The sequence below is a fragment of the Hipposideros armiger genome, unplaced genomic scaffold (assembly GCF_001890085.2).
Source record: "Hipposideros armiger isolate ML-2016 unplaced genomic scaffold, ASM189008v1 scaffold_147, whole genome shotgun sequence".
Classification (NCBI taxonomy): domain Eukaryota; kingdom Metazoa; phylum Chordata; class Mammalia; order Chiroptera; family Hipposideridae; genus Hipposideros; species Hipposideros armiger.
The window spans coordinates 2445536-2461381 of NW_017731497.1; positions in this window are offsets into that span (position 1 = coordinate 2445536).

Sequence of the window (15846 nt, forward strand, 5' to 3'; positions counted from 1 at the left end):
GGGACTGCAGACCACCTGCCCCACAGCCTGTGTCCCTGTGTCTTGTGTTTGGGGCAAGGAACAGGAAACTTCTGTGTGGCTGAGAGGTGTGGAGAAAAGGAGCAGAGAGGAGGGTGAGTGGTCAGGTGATCAGCACCCTCAACAAGGGCCGGGGGAAGGCAAGGAGCTACAGGGAGGCCAAACGTGGCTCCAAAGCTCCCAAAGTACAACCAGTCAGTTACCAGCGGGTAGTTATGGGGCTCCGTGCATCACCCTCCCCAAGTGGTGTGTGCTTGTACCAACACCAGACAGCCCCTCCCCAACCCCATCTCACTTTGCTAACTCTTCTTCCCAGTCTTGCTGTGGGGGATCCGGCAAGGGAATGTGGGAGTGAACACCTTTATTTTCTTGTCAGCTTTGGTTAAACACTCCGCTGGGCACTTTCCACTTGCAATCTCACTCTATGAGCTTTATCCCTGTTTTACGGATGAGGAGACCGAGGTCCAGAGTTGCTCAAGTGGGTTGGTGAAGATCACAGGCTGATGAGTGTCAGAGCTGAGGCAGAACCCATGTGTGCTGAAGGCCAAGGTCAATGCCTTCCCTGGCAGCCCTCTACCTCTGGATGTCCCTCTGTGTACATTTGGAAGTACACACATCTCCTTAAGGCCCTTTATGGAGGACCATAGCCCGGACAGCAAGGGTTTCCACATTACAGTAGTCTCTGTTTGTGATACACACACAACAACAACCGCCACCACCACAAAACTGCACACTTAGTGAAAGTTAGCCATTCTTTGACACCCCTCTTCTTTTTCTGGGGATGGAAAAAGAGTCTCCAATGAGCAGGAGCTTTGGAATCAGACAGCTTGGAATTTAAATCTCCATGTATTAGCTGTGTGACCCTGGATGAGTCACCCAAACTCTCTAAGTTTCAGTACCTTAATCTGAAAAAATGGGATTTTTCAATGGCATTTCGCTCAGTGGCTGTTGAATGGACTAGATGAAGCCTATGTGTGCGTAGCATTTGGCACCCAATCATCACCCAATAATTGGAAGCTGTAATTATTCATAATAATAATGGTGGAAGCAGCACAACCAGCCAAAGCATCTAGGTGGTCACAGAAAGCAGGGCGAACTCAGCCTCAGGGAGCAGCAAAGACGTAATAACTGTGTTGTTGCCAAAAGTCAGGAGGGGTGCCAAAACCAGAGAGAAGGAAGTGGCGAGCAGCAGCTGACTGACCTGAAAGAGGGAGGGGACAGACATCAGGGACCCCTAACCTAGAGGGGGAAAGCTCTGTGATTGATTCAGATGGACGTCTCTAACCGCCACCTCTTCTGTTCTTGGAGCTCTGTTGGGGCACACTGAGTACCCGGCATTGACATAGAGAGGACAAGTGTGACCCAAAATAAGGGCTGGGAGCCAATACTGGGAGGGAAAGCAAAGGAAGGGGGGCAGCCTGGCACCAAGTGCCAAAGACTATAGCTGCTGTTTGTCCCCATCACCTGTCGACAGGGAATTCTGCACGTCATCAGTGCAGTGGAACATGACCAGCCCAGACTGACGACCTGGTTATAGACTAGTGGGCCTTCTGTCAACACCAGGCATTCTGTCAATGCCTCAAAGAGGATGCTTTTTAATGCCTTTATTGTCTTGATAAACAAACAAAAAAATATTCTTAAACATTATAAAAATGTATATTAATGCATAAAAATTAGGAAAGGAAAGTATTAGATTTTTCAAGATATGGGTATTATACATACACCTACAAACATATAAACTTTTTATTATGGAAGTTTTCAAACATACACAAAAGTAGCATGAGTAGCTCGGTGAGGCCCCGTGTACTCGTGACCTGCCTTCAACAACTGCAGTAGTGTGTGCAGGAGAGTCCCAATTAAAACAAGATGGCATTTAACATCTTTCTAATATGTTAATAAACTCCTGTGACTCCATAACACAAATATTGGGTCGTCAGGAAAGTCATGACGCATTTTTGCATTGAAAAACATAGAAAAATACATCATGACTTTTCCGACGACCCAATATGTCAAATCTCCTAATATCCATGCACTTGAACTTACTCCTCATCTCATTCCCCAGCAGCCTTGAGCACCTATCTGAGTGAAGAAAGAGACAAATTAATTAATTTGCCCCAAATCATATAGGAATCTCAATTAGTGCCTGAAACACAGGTGATTTTCCATAAGAGCTGAATAATAATAATAATAATAGCAGAATAAGAGCCAGTGTTTATTGAGCACTTACTATGTGTTAGCCACTCTTCCGTTTGCTCTACACTTATTAGCTCACTGAATTCTCACACCAGACCTAAAACTTGTATCCTATCTTCATCCTTATTTTACAAATGAGGAAATTCGACACAAGTTAGGCCACTTGCTCAACTTCACACAGTTATTTAGAGGCAGAGCAAGGATTTAGACCCAAACTTCCTGACCTCTTAACCAGTACACTAGGGGCTTTCCGAGTCAGTTGACCCCTGAAGCAAAGCCTGACCTGGGCAAAATGATTCTTGCTGGGAAAGGTGGGGGTGGAGAGGAAAGCCACTCATATTGAACACTGCTGTGGGACCCACCACTGTGCTAAATGTTTTCCTGAAACGCCCTAACAGACCCCTGCCACAAACCCCGTAGACCTTGTTGGGAGAAAACACTAGTATTCTTCCTGATTACTTCCATTCTGATTTCCTCAGTGCCATGCTTTGGGTGGGATTTCATGTTTTGAAAATATAAGTACCTCATGTGTAAATATGCATAGAAAAAAGGGAAAATATCTGCCAAATACGAATAAATGCTGGTCTTTACCCACCCACAATGGGAAAGGGGCCAGGGGGTTATAAAAGTTTTTTTCTTTTTGCTCATCTCAATTTCCAAATTGTTCTACAAGGAATTATTTGTGTCAGAGGGAGTAAAGGGAGAGAAGGGGGAAGAGGAAAAAGAAAGAAAAAAGAATGATACTCTAAAGTGGCCTTCAGAAGCTTGGGACTGGGGTAGGGACAAGGGCAGCCGGTGGACAGGTTGGGCGCCTTCTAGCCATATGAGATAGGTGGCCCCAGAGACAGCAGGCACCAGCTCAGGTTAGGCCCAGGCTGGCTTTAAAGGTCACAGTGCATGGGGCTCTCACCCATCCTCACAGGACCCAGTGACACTCAGAGGGCACAGCAAGTCAGCTTGTGTAAAAATACGCACTGCCACCCAGCTCTGGTTTCTGGAGGGGCCTGGGGTGACGGGAGGCAGCCTCATTCTGACACCTCCAGGCCCGCACTCATTTGGCAGATCCTCCCAGGGTCAGGGCTGTTTGTTCTCAAACGCTACATCTTTGGGATTAAAAATAACCCTCCATTGGGCTCGGCTGTGCTGTCCTGTCCTGAGGGCAGAGACGGTCCATGAATCAGCTTAAACGCTTTCAGGCTGGGCAGCACTTTTACCCACCATATTTCCCTGCCCAGCTAGCCACCCTTTATCATGAGCCCTTAACTAAAAAAAAAAAAAAAGGGGGGGGGGAGAAGGAATTTGAGGTGTCTACCAGGTAAGAAAGTTACAAAGCCTCACTGAAATAGCAATGCTGATGCCACTAAAGAGAAAGTGACTGACCCTTTATCGACTATTAAGCACCATACAAATGTAAAGTCTGTGGCAGCATGGGGTAGGATTTGAGGGGTGCCACAAGGCCTGGCTTGACCCCAGACATCTATACAAGATAAAAACCCCACCATTGGAGTCATTCCTTTCAGACTAAAAAGTTGTGCCCCCAAAGTCTCCTGTTAAAACATCTGAGAGGGTTGGTGCTGGTGATTATAAACAAGACTTTCTTAGATTGGTAGAGATCATTGCAATTTTAAAGTCTTACAAATACGGGGCCTCACTTTCATTCTAATCCTTATTTCTGTAGCTAAGGGTCCACAGATAGGCATAATTAGCCTCCTCTACAGATGTGAAGACAGAGTCAGCTGCAGACGTACAGCTGTGATTAGAACGCATTGCTCCTCCCATTACAGTCAGTGATCACATTACCGTATTTGCCGGCGTATAAGACGACTGGGCGTATAAGACGACCCCCTAACATTTCCACTCAAAATACAGAGTTTGTTATATACTCGCCGTATAAGACTACCCCCTCTTCCGCACACCTTCCACACACCAAATAAAAGGTAAAACAATATCAGATTTGATTTGGCCCACTGAAGTGCAAACAAGCGTATTGTATTTCGTGTCACCACATAACCGTTTGGCGATGTTGAGCCACCATGTCTGCTACATGTTTTTCGAGTTCTGGCCAGTGTGGGGTGCCTCTTCTTAATGCACACTTACCCCTTGGCATACTCTTTAATGCTTTCTCATTTGATTTCCAGCCCCGAACCATCTTTTCTGTTACTCCATATTGTCTTGCAGCAGCACAATTATTATTTTCCTTAGCAAAGTTTATAACTTTCAGTTTAAAATTTGCATCATACTTCTTTCTTTTGGCTGGTGCCATGATAGGGATGATAGGGGTTTGACTGGTCGACATTTTCTATGCTGTACTGTACAATGGTGCAGTATTGTGGTTGGCTGTTGGCTGTATACAAAGCCTGATTTGATTGGTCCCTGCTCCCTGTTTGCCTGCCCTGTCACTATAGCAGTCTGGTCCACCCTTGCATCAGCATCTCCCTGGGACCTCACTAGTGCGCAAGTGCGAGCTCTTCATTCTAACAGGCACCATGATAGCGCAAAATCGCGAATCTTCAATGCATATGTAAAGAAATATACGGTAACCCGAATTTACCATACTCGCAAAATCGCACACAGCCGACCATACACCCAGTATGGTATCGCGATTCGCGATTTTGCGCTATCATACTGGGTGTATGGTCGGCTGTGTGCGATTTTGCGAGTGTGGTAAAATCGCATAACAGCAAAATCGCATAACAGCTGAGCATACACCCAGCAGCGCTGCTGATGCCTGAACGGTATGTGGAATGAAGTGGGCGGGCACCGGGAGGCCACTATGGCACGGGGCAAGCACTATGGGCAGTCTATCTGAAGTGTACCTGGCGTATGAGACGACCCCCCACTTGGAGGCATATTTTTCAGGGCCAAAAAATCGTCTTATACGCCGGCAAATACGGTAGGTGCCTAGCTGCCCAGGACCCTGAGGACCCTGGGACAGTGGGACGGAGCACAAGTGACTGTTGGGAAAGAATCCACATCTGGAGATCTATAGGAGAGGTGCTGGGGACAGAGGGGCTTAGATGCCTAAGACATACCTCACCCTTTCACAATTTAACCTGGGGCCATCCCAGTTCCCGGACAACAGGGGAAATGGCGCTGGAACTACAGACGCTACATTTGGGATGACAGTAAGGTGCCACCTGGAGTTCCAGCTGCAATGGTTTTATGCCACTGCCTGGAGCACTGTGTTGAGAAACATGGCATGATAGGTTATTGATGTCTACCACTGGTGCCCGATAAGGGCATGATGAGACGTGTTTTAAGTGTTTGCTATCCCTACCCTGTACCCACTGGAACCCCACAGTAAGGCTAATGATGGGAGTGGCCCTGCAGGGTAGGAGATAGGGGAGGGGGGATTCAGACCACACAATCAGACACTTCCTGCCTTGATATCAAGACAACTGCTCAGTATGTCTCTAGCAGATGATGCAGAACCTGATATAGCCAACTTTCCCACCGGGGAAATGAAGTCACAGTGCTCATCCAATGCCCGCTGAGAGGCCTGTGGGATAACTGGGAAATGCTTTGGACATGAAGTGTCACATTGATCCAACAGAGCAGTCTGGATTTTGCAGCGCTGCTCCTCTGATGTTTCCCTGAGAGAAGGAACAGGATATATACAAGATGGGTAGAGAAGCTCCAAACGTTTAAGCCAAGGGAACCCTGTGGGGCCAGTGGGAGGGCAAAATGTGCTCTTGGGGAGTGGCTCTCATGGTCCCTGAGAGTTTCTGGAAGGCTGGACAGAAGAAAGTACTCTTAGGAGAATATGACAGCTCCCACCGTCCCCCAGAGCTTGGGGTTCTCATGGGAAGGCCAGGGGGCTGAGGAGCAGGGTGGATGGCCGAGCAGTGGCCTCCTCCACACGCAAATGACTGTCTTCCTGTGGGTCCCTGATTTCCTGCCCTCCTGCCCCAGCAGCGCCTCGTGTGGCTCACTCAGTAATGTGTCTTTGTCTCTCGTGCTCTCCTAGCACACCCCACTGAGGCTTGTCCAAACTTTGCCTTTCTCAAGCCTTCAAACTCACTTCCTCATGCCCTTAGCTTGATCTCAGCCCCCCCTTTTTTTATAAAGACAAAGCCAACTCACCCCCTCAGCTTTTCTCTTTGCCTCTGTCCCTACATTCATCCCCTCTGTCCTGCTACCGCTGGGGAAGGCTTGTCCCCTCTTTTCCAAGGACAACCCCCACCATTCCATCCACCTGCTGTGCCTTCCCCAGGATTGTCTAGCTCTTTCTCTCCAGGGACACAGTCCTGCTTTGGTGAGCTCTCCTGACCAAGCTGAGATACCGGCTAGCACCTGGGGCCTTTACGCCCCTTCCCTTACTTGCCAAGCATGGCGTGTCTCTGCTTTGGTAGCTTGGTTGGTTGGTTGACTGGTTGATTTATTGATTGTTGGAAAAGCTGCCTCCACTTTCCCACCCCCACTGCCCTTACTGTGCCCTTGGGCCCCAGCACAAAAGGTTCCTTATCACCCAGCCCTATGCTGGGGCCAGCCCTGGAGTCTATCCCCATCAGCCCATAGACAGCTCACCTGCCTTTCCCCCAAGGTTCCCATGCCCAGCATGACCTCAGGCACCAGGTGTTCCCTGGATTCTGAGCATGAGTCACCTCAGAATCAACAGCTCTGTCATTCTGAGGGACCTCTTGTCACAAAGCCTCTATTTCCTGTGTCAAGTGGTGATAATAATACCTGCCTCATGGGGTTATTGTGAAGACAAAATAGGATAATTAATATAAACTGCTTAGTATAGTACTGAACAATATTAAGTGCTCAATGGATAAGTTATTATAATCTTAGAGCTAATGCATTCTCTGATACCTCTGGTTATGGGCAGCTCAGTACCTCATTAGGTAGCCAGTTCACTGTTGGACATCATTCCAGTTTTTAGCACGTTTTCCTTGTTTCTTTAACAAATATATAGTGCAACATATGTGCAAGGCACTCTTAAGCACTTCACAAATTTTTTTTTTTATTGGGGAATTGGGGGAAGCGGAACAGACAAGTTGCTGTCCTTTTTTTTTTTTTCTTGTTCTTCAGTCTAGTTGTGGAGGACGTTGCTTCACTGGCCCAAGTTGGCACCATCATTGCGCTCTTCCGGGTGAGGCAGATCAGTCGCCGGCTTCTGGACGGCCGCTCACTGTGGCTGCTGGCCGCTCATGCTGGCTGCTGGCTACACTCGGTAGCCCATGGCAACCCACCTGCCATCACAGGCGACTCACGGCAGACCAGCTCCAGGTCGAGCTGTTGTTCAGCATCTTAACTGTAGAGGGCAGTGTCACTGGCCCTCATATGTGGGATCCGAACCAGGGATCTCTGGCATCCCAAGCCAGCTCTTAACCAACGCACCACTCAGCTGGCCCCAGCACTTCACAAATTTTAATTATGCTAACTGTCATGACAACACTATGAGGTATCCCTGTTTTACAAAAGAGGACATTTAGGCACAGAGGGATTAAACAACATGCCCAAGATCACAGGGTTGGTAAGTGGCAGAGCCAGGAATAGAACCCTGGCAGTCTGAATCCAGAATTCTTGTACTTAACATTATACACAGCTGCCTGTTAGGCTCAGCTTGATTAAAAAGACATTAACTCTGCTTGTGGGAATGTTCTAGACTAACACAGACTAGTCCCTACATTGGTTGCACTAAAGCATTAAAGTCGAGATACTCCATTTTATGTTTGTTTCCTCATTCATTCATTAAAAAATATGGAATATGGGCTGAAGCCCAATGGTGAACAAGACAGGCGTAGCCCTGGCTCTTGCGTTGCTGCAAGTACCTAACAGCAGCTGATAGTGTCGGGCACACAGGACTAGAGCGGGCTGGGTCACTGAAGAAATGCCTCAATGGGGTTAACACAAGAACACAAAGTTCCACTAGAGGGCGCTGTCCAGTAGAGCTGCCCTGAGGAATGGCTTCTGTGCAAGAGGGGAGGTTTGAAGGGCAGTGTTGGGGTTGTTCAGGGAATCCTGGAGGGTTTTAGAACTGAAAGGAATTACTCATATTTACCAGAAAGGTCCTTGAGCAGGGACCACGGCCACATCACCTGAGTCCAACACACTAGTGGCCACAGCCAACCTCGGGGCCCTGGGGGAACTTCCTTTGGTCCCCTCCTCTCTGTGCCTTTCCTGGAGGCACCCCTGCCACATCCCCAGAGCCTTCCAGCCAGGGCTGAGACAATGTCTGGTGGAAGAAACAACTGGCTTCAGGCTTGGAGCAGTTTGATGTAAATAGACAAGACGAACCAGTACCAACTGGCCTCATAAAGCTAAACACAGACTGGGAACCGGTAAGATTCCTTAACACTGGTTCCAAGAGCATTTGAGGAACTGACTGTTTATGGGCATTAAAAAGAAAAAAATACTATAAGATTTATAGCTTAGATACAAATGTGGTTATTGTCCTACAGGATAATAAAATCATGATCTTTGGGATAATCCTTTCTACTGGCTAGAAATCTACAAGTTAACATATAACCTCCCAGTGGCTGGGCTCTATAATCCAATAGTACATAGAGGTAAGTCAAACATAGGTACCTCCTCGGGAGCATTAAATAATCCTTGGGTGGTGCTGTTAAACAAAGCCCGTGTATGACTTTGAAAGAACACACTGTACTGCCTTTTACCTATTTCTAAGTACTACATAATTTTTCTCAACAATAGCATGCATCTCTATCAGAGATTGTCTTGTGTATTTATTTGCTTATTACAGTCTCAACCTACTAGAATAAAAACTCCCAGAAGGCATAAACTCTGTTAATCCTAAGGACCACTTTGTCCCTAGATTCTACTTCAGCTTCAGGTGCAAAGTAAGTGTTCCATAAATATTTGTTGAATAAAGGAAATAAGAGGTAATCAAAAGTTAGGATTGGAGACAAAGTAGAATGCAGGTTCATAGGTGCTGGGGAGAGGGAGAAATGGAGAATTATTGTTTGATAAGACAGAGCTTCAGCTTGGGATGATGTAAAAGTCGTAGAGATGGATCATGACAATGGTAACACAACGGTGCAAATGGACTTAATGCCACTGAACCATACGCTTAAAAATGATTAAAATGCAAGTTGTCCTTTTGTCCTTTTGGATCTCTGAGCAGCACCATGGTGTCAGCAAGAACAAGTGCCTTATGAAAGGTGGGAAAAAGGGAGCCAAAAGGAAAGTGGTCGACCCGGTCTCTAAGAAAGACTGGTATGATGTGAAAGCACCGGCTATGTTCAGTATAAGAAATATTTGGAAATACTGTCACAAGAACTCAAGGAACCTAAATCACATCTGATGTCCTCCGGGGTCTTGTGTTTGAAGTGAGCCTAGTTGATCTGCAGAATGATGAAGTTGCATTTGGAAAATTCAAGCTAATCACTGAGGATGTTTAGGGCGAGGCTGTCTAATTTCCATGGCATGGGTCTTACCCATGACAAAATATGCTTCATGGTCAAAAAATGGCAGACGATGATTGAAGCTCGTGTTGATGTCAGGACTGCCAGTGGTTATTCGCTTCATCTGTTCTGTGTTGGTTTTACTAAAAAAACGCAACAATCAGATTCAGAAGGCCTCACGCTCAGGATCAACAGGTCTGCCAAATCTGGAAGAAGATGATGGAACTCATGGCCTAAGAGGTGCAGACAAATGACTTGAAAGAAGTGGTCAATAGATTGATTCCAGAGAGTCCTGGAAAAGACATAGAAAAGGCCTGCCAATCTATCTGCATCATGATGTCTTTGTTAGAAAAGTCAAAATGCTGAAGAAGCCCAAGTTTGAATTGGGAGAACTCATGGCGCTTCATGGCGAAGGTACCAGCTCTGGAAAAGCTACTGGGGATCAGGCTGGTGCTAAAGTTGAACGAGCTGATGGATATGAGCCCCTAGTCCCAGAATCTGATTCAAATTCAGACTTTTCATGGTGACAATAAAACCTATTTGTGATGTTTTAAAAAGTGATTCAAATGGTAAATTTTGTTATGTAAATTTTATCACAAAAAAAACGTTATATGATTATAATAGCAGCCTCCTGTCCAGGGCTTGTTCTATGCCAGGCACTGCTCTAAGCACGTTATGTATATTAAATCATGTACTTCACCACAGCTCTATACAATAGGCATGTGCACTATCCTCATAACTAAAGGAATGAGGTAGAGAGAATTTAAGTAATGTGCCCAAAGTCACACATCTAATGAATGGTAGAGCTGGTATTTGGGGCCAGGTAGACTGTGTTCCTAACCATGGGTACCTTTATGGTCCACGTTATCCATACTGTGTGCATTTCCAAGGAAGAGTCAAGGAAGGCTTCCTGGAGGAGTTGGAATGTGAATCAGACACCCTGTCACCCAGCGGCGCCAGGCTGATTTGCCCTCTGCTGTGGTTGCTACACTTGACACATTCCTCACTCCAACTCGCTGATGCTAGTGCCCCACCCCCAATCCCAGAGCCTACCAAAAGAAATGTGCGTGTTTTGCGTAGGGGCAGGAGGGACCAGGAAGCAGGGGTAATGAGCCGGCCTTACTGACCTGGAGTGGCCAGCAACTGTAAGGAAAGAGGAGTTTGCTGGCTGCGCCTGGGCTCAAAATGTGGCCACCAGTTCCCTCTCCTCCACAGCTGCTTAATGAGATTGCCCTGTATGCTACTGGGCCCCAAGGGGCAGGGCCAGGCAGGCAGCACTTAAATACTTTATTGGACAGGCAATACCCTGCACCTGGTCTGGCCCAGCAGCCCACCAGCCATACACGCTTCTGGGCCCTGAACGAGAAATGTAGATGTGTGCTCAAGAGAGTAGGATTTTCTTCTATTACTTTCTGACCCAAGCCAGAGAGGTGACTTCACTGCAGATGGTTCCAAATTGGAACTCTGAAAATATTTATCCTGCTACTGCAGCAGTTGGACTGCACAGACCTGCCCCGAAGCATTAGTCAGACAGGTCCAGCCCATGGAGAAAGCAGGGTATTCTGGGCCCTAAGCACACGTTGGAGAACAACAGGAAAGGAGCATGGGAGCATGGCTTTAATGCAAGGTCTATAGTATTTCTGTGTAAGCGGAGGGGCGGGATGTTTCTCAGGTGCCCCCAATCCTAAAGGTGATGCACCAGGTCCCTTGTCAGCCGCCCCAGACCTCACGCTGCAGCCCACCCCACACTGGGCTCCTTGACCGGCAAGGATTTTTTGCCAGGCAAACAAAGGCTCTCCAGGGATTGACAGAGAAGATCTCAGAGCTCCCACAAGCTTTTAAAGGAGGAGGGTGTTGACCAAGAAGTTTCCCTGAGGCAGAGTTGGTAAAAGGAAATATTTGTGTGTCAAATCTTATTTCCTCTTCTCTGATACAATGTCTCTTTCTTTCATGTAAAAATACTGAAACTGGTGAAGACAAAGATGATTGTCTCTGTCAATTCTGTTTGCTTAAAAGGAGGCAAATCTGCTTTTTGGGAGCTTGTGAAGCCCCTTTATGACAATAGGAGCAATGCAATCCCTTTTACAGGGGCTGCCTGGGCACCCCACGGTCCTGCATGACCAATCCTCACAGAGTCTGCAGGGCACCACCTCATTCCACGCAGGCAGGACTGGTGGCTGGGGCAGGGCTCCCACAAGGTCACGTAGGTGGTCAGTGGCAGAACTAGGCTGTCAGAGGGAATTATGGCCATTTCAGGTTACTGTCCACATCTGATTCCTCACTTTCCCGCCCCTGGAAATGTAGAGCATCCTTTCCTCAGTTTTACAGATAAGAACTGAGTCACAAAGTCAATGTCCTTATTGGCATCTCAGAAACTCTCTTTTCTTTAGGGTCGAAGGAGGAATGGCTGTTTGCTCCGCCTGCTACACCCTGTTCCCCCATCAAGGGACCCGCTAGTCACTCCACAGCTTCCCAGAAAAACTCAGGCTGGGTTGCCAGCAAAATCCCCAGGAAGCACTAGGTAAGTTGGAGATTTGTGGGGAGGAGGAGAGTCTCCACTCACCAAGGAGGCTGGGGTTGGGGGACGGACAAGTGTCCAGAGGGACCTACAGGCCGCTGGGGGGGATCCCAGCTGAGCCACTCTGAGCTGATGGAGCTGAGAGCCTGGTGCTCTAAGAGACGAAGCAGCTCAGCCCATAGAGCTCCTGGGGAAGAGAGGTCGGCAGGGCACCCAGCTCTGCCCTGGGCCCAGGACCAAGCCCTGTGAATGCTTCATATTCCCTGGAGAGCTCATCTGGAGAGCCACCTGCAGCCTGGAGGCCCTTGACGTGTGACGTGGCTTCCTGTGGGGTACCCATCCTTTCACCTCTCAGCCGCTCATGAGTGAAGCTGTGCAAATACACCTGAGCTTTCCACTCAGAGAATGAGAGTTCCAGCTGCAGTCCTGGGTCTTCCCCTCACCTGCTTGGCACAGACGCTGTGGCCCATGAGGGAATACACTGGTCCTGTACGCCAGTCCCTGTGGCCTCACGCCTCACGCTCCGTGCAGGGAGGTTCCTAGGCATACAGTCAAGCACCCTCGGGTTTCCCCTTAGCCCAGGGTTCCCTCAGCTCCTGGAGCCTTCGTGGCACAACTCGGGGTTTCTCTCATAGAGCAAAACAGCACACTCAACTGAGAAAGTGGCTTGCTGACTCTTGGGGTCAGGTGGTGCCTGCGTTTTGAACACCAAGGCTCTGAGGCAAGCAGGGCTAGCTCAGAAGGGCCCCCACCCTTGGTTTAATGCTCTGCTGTCACTGCCCTGAAGTTCTCAATGATTTTATCTTTCAACTCATGTTTTACAAGTGAAGTCTGAAGGACAACAGGGAATGCCCGTGAGCAGAGGAGATGTGTGAGCACAAAATATATCAGCAATATACATGTCAGCTGTTCTACATGCACATAGCGTTCAAGGTGCCTCATGAGCACAGAACTCCAGGGGACCCACAATGCATTAGAATTCAGCAAGACTCAACCTGAGTGCAAGGTAAGTGTGTTATGTCTATGACACTGAAAACCCCAAGAGGCCACACTCTCTAATCAGAACTTGCTTCAAATGCAGAAAGAAGGCAATGATGTTCTAAGGAGCATGAACTTCTAAGGAACTTTATCACATCCTCTTACATGTGTTACTTCCCTGTATTAGCCAACCGCTTGCACTAAAAATGATTTGGTGATTTGAGAATTCCACATACAAGTTAAATGCTCTTGTTTGCATTTAAAACTGGCATTGTAAAATTCCTGCTAATAATTTTAATTTTTCTTTTCTTAGAATGACATTAAATAGCAAATTAAAAAAACACTTTAGATGTGAGAGAGAGAGAGAGAGAGAGAGAGAGAGAGAGAGAGAGAGAGAGAGAGAGACCAACCAACCCCCTAGGAAGAAAGGAAAACGCTTTATATTTTAGTTCCTTTAGTGATATTTTTCCTGCTTTTTGAACAAGGGGTCCTTTGTTTTCATTTTGCCCAAGGCTTTGCAGTTTTTGTAGCTGGATCTGCAGGCAATGCTGGGGGCCAGAATCTCACTTGACACTTAGGCAGCCTTGTGCAACTCTTTTTACCAGTTTGAGTCCCAGTTTCCCATCTGGAAAATAGGTAATACTTCACAGAGTTGTTGAGGATTAAGATAAGTACTAGTTAGGGCAGCTAAACATTGTTGACCCCTTAGAACAGACAAGCCACTGCGCTAAGTGCTTTACTGTTGATCTTGTTTCTTCCTCACAACAACCCCATCAGAGGTGTCACTGTCCCTACATTGGGCTTCTCTGTTGTTTTGGGATCCAGCAGCCATTCACGCTTTCTTCTGATACTGCACAAGCTCTGTTCTGGGGAACAGTCTTCACCCTACTGTGTGAGGTGTCGTAGGACTGTCTCATATCCTCTCTTAGCCAAAGGGTGGCCATGTGACCCCAAAAGGTCAGTCAGGCTCTGCCCCCCAGGATTTGGATTCTTGATGGGGTCTGATTCATCCCCACCCCAGATGCAACCTTGGCTCAGGTCTGCTCAGGTCTGGCTTCCAGGATCCCGGAGTAACTCTGGGGCCTGTGGTTTCTGAGCCCCCCTTTCTGAAGCAGTTCCCCTCATTCTATGAGCTACTGCCACCCCTCAGTCCCCTTTGTGTAAGGGAACCAGAGTCTGTTTCTGATACCCACAATCATAAATGCCCCAACTTCTCAGTTTTCAGGTGAGAAAACTAGGCCCAGAGAGGTAAAGTAATTTGCTCAGTGACCCACAGCAAGGGAGTAGCCGAGCCAGCATTTGAACCCAGAAAATCTCAGGATGCACAGCCCTTACCCTCTTCTGCCCCTCGGATAAGGTGCTTGATGTAATGTCACTCAATAAATGTTAGCTCCCTTCTTTTTTATTTCTACCCACTCGTGACACACCGGCTGCTGTTTGGGGCTCTCACCAGGCTCTTCCTCAGGTGCCTTCAGATCACAGATCCTCACTCCATGGGTCCCTAACAGAAGAGACAGAAAGGGAGTGAGGAGGAGGCCCCAGGCCTGTACCCAGCGTGGGAAGTAGTCCCAGCCTCCAGAAGGGAAGGCTTTGGCTGAACTGCCTCAAAGTTGAATGTTACAGGCTCGGCCCTCTCTTTGGGACACCAGGAGCCCTGAAGGAAGACAAGCCCTCATCCCACCCGACCCCAGGCTGGCCTTGTGTCTCCTCAGGGTCCAGTGGGAGGTGAGGCCCCATGTGTCTAAGGAGAGCCAGTTCTGGCAGCTTTCTTGAATGATGAAAGGCACAGTCACCTGTCCTCCAGGCCTCCCTGGGGATGCAAACACTGGTCTCATCCTGGCCAGCTAGACTGACTTCTGGCCTGACTGGCCTCGCCTTATTCCTGCACAAGGAAATCTGATGGTTTGTTTATCTATAACATGGAGCAAACCAAGCATGTCTGCTTTCTCCCCATCCCCACACATCTTTTGCCTCCCTCCTCTGTCCTTGTTTTTATCGTTGCAAATGCAACTGGCTAAATTCTGGTCCAGAGACAGCTTTGTAGGTTCCATTTTCTCTACCAAGGAAAACTAATGGTTCGGGGAAAGTGGGCCTAAAGAGGATAATGTGATCTTAACATGTAGATGGTGAGATGGTCCTGAAATGAGTATTTTGTTACTGTTGAATGTTTTGTGTGTGTGTGTGTGTGTGTGTGTGCGCGTGTGTTCACGGAACACTTTTGTTACTTTATTTGGTCCTCATAAAAATCCCATGGTCAATGGAGCCAAAGACAGTCTCACTGGGAGATGAGGCTAGTGAGGTGCAGAGAGCTGCGACTACCCAAGGTCACCGGGCCAACTCACAGCAAGGCCAGTTGGAAACCCAGCTCTTCACTGCGTGGCCTGTGCTCCACCTCAGGGTCCCACACTGCCGCTTGGCTCTAGGTGAAAGTGTGGACTGGTCCTGCTTGCGTGGCTCCACAGGAACCCGTAGGCAATGTACTTCTTAGTCCCCCCACCCTGGCAGCTTCGGGTGAGACGCTTTCCATGTCACATGTCCCTTCTGTCTGTGGGACCCTCACAGGCACTGTATTTGGGGCAACTTGAGAGCAACCATTTCATTTGGAAAGCAAACACTGGAAACAGATTAAGATCTAAATCATGACTTCACTCCTTCTCAGATGTCAGACAGCAATTAAAATAAGGCGATATTTGTAACATAAAGCCCAACCAACTATTCCATGTTGGAAGAACAGGACCAAGTCAATATGCTTGTTTGGGATTTCAAGAT